This window comes from Montipora capricornis, chromosome 10 (assembly GCF_036669925.1).
Source record: "Montipora capricornis isolate CH-2021 chromosome 10, ASM3666992v2, whole genome shotgun sequence".
NCBI lineage: Eukaryota > Metazoa > Cnidaria > Anthozoa > Scleractinia > Acroporidae > Montipora > Montipora capricornis.
Window position 1 is genome coordinate 14611126 of NC_090892.1, and position 2034 is coordinate 14613159.

A 2034-nucleotide genomic window follows, 5' to 3' on the forward strand; every position below is an offset into this window, starting at 1 on the left:
AATGGTGAATTGTCAAAGGTACTTAGAAGGACTCGCTTCTCTAATCCTCTCGCGTAGTACGTTTTTTCAAAATGTAATAAGCACGGTTCTCTGACTTTAAAGCCATTAACTGTTGTCTTTTTTGATACGGTATTTTGGCAAAAAGTAACCTGTTCCAGCTTTATAACGTTTATATTGTATGTTTCCTTCATATGTATGTTTCGTCCGTAGCTTTACGATGGAAGCACTGTTTCGTTGATATTTTAATAACCGGCATTTCTGTTCAACAATTGCTCTGTTAAAACGGAACTTGTCATTAAAATCAACAGATCAGATCTCTCTTAAACTTTGCGGTCCTGGAGATTTAAGAGATTGCCCCTTTTAGAGATTCCCTATTTTAGTAGCTCCCCCTATTAGAGATTCCATATTTTTGAGATTCCCGATATTAGAGAGTCGGTTCAGTCTTGAGCTCTTTCACTCAATATAGAACACGCTGGTTCGAAAAAGAAATATTAAAGAACACTCAAAACAAGTGTACACAATAGTTAGAGAACTGGAAAAAAATTGTTTTCACTTGATCATAAATATCCATATGGCAATGCCGGATCATGCCAGTTTGTCAAATGACATCACACAACAAATTAAAACACGCACTTTCATTGGTTCTTGCAGTCACATGATCAGCGGCCTGTGTTCCCTTACCGTGTCTTACATTTCATTTTCTCTGAAGCACTAGCAATTTTTTTCTGCATACACAACACTCTCGCGCTTCGGTTCCATTAAGGCTGCCCCGCGTCTTGCGTCGGCTGACTAATACAAAACCAGACATACATCATGCTCATGCTTAGACCCTTGCCCTTTATTTTCATGAATCATCACCTCTATAGAACCATAAATGAGCTACCATGTTGACGACAAAGATCATTTCTGTCCTTTGGTCAAATCGGTTCTGGCAGCTAATTCAGCAGACGTCGTTCGCAGGAATGAAGGTGGAACTCGGAGCAAATTGGATTCATTACACAGACTACGGAGACAACCCGCTCATTTCTTTTAGAAACAAAGTCAATTTGACCGCAACTGTATCAAACTTCGTTAATTGTACTGCGAGATAAAATGTTGTGATGGTGAATGTGTGATATATGTCTATCTACACAAGACAAGAGGCCGACCGCAGTTGAAGGCATCCCGTAGGCAGCGGTAGGCTCCTTTTTCATTAGCTTCTACCGTAACTTACGGCATCTATCGCAACTCACGGCAGGGGTGGGCGCTACTCCTATCCCGTTTTCGCATGCACATCTTGTCCCCAGTAATACTGGTACTCATTTTACCCAACATGAATGGGTCGAAAACTGAATGAGCTTTGGAGCGCTCGAGCTAGGATTCGAACTCGGAGCGCTGAACTGCAGTCCGCGAGCGATACCTAATACGCTATGCGCGCTCCTAAGTCCATCTAAGAGAAAGTAATCATCGCAGTTTGTAAAGGAACTTGAGCGGCAGTTGCAGAGAAACCTGAAAAAAACAGGCTCGAACGGGACTCGAACATTACGCTGCACTTTCTCTACCATCTGAGCTATCTGGGAGGTGGTCACTTGCACGATGAGCCGGAAGTGACATGCGGTAATGACGACAAGAGGTTATCGTCACCATTGCTAAGTTCCTACAGTGTCCGCACACTTGGAAAAAATTTTCGTCAGAAAAGTTCGCGGCGAAGAATATACCAAACATTTTTGATATTCAGCGCTATTTCCGCGGCGGCAAATGAGCATAAAAATTAACTCAGCACACCGAGCGAATTCTTCGCGGCGGAATTTGCGCCGCGCTATTTTCGGAATGGTTGAATGTGTGATGGTTCAATCCCATCATACAAGAAGTCGTCGTCTTTGTAAACATATCTTTGCAAAGAAAGAGGCCCTTCTTAACCCCAGTCATGTGTTAAGCATCATATCCGACATTTTGAATGTAATATAGTTCAAGATATCGTTAAATTTAAGAAGGCAAATGCGTCTTTAACGGATCAGAATAGGGTAACCGGTTTGCTCTTTGTTATCGTTAAAT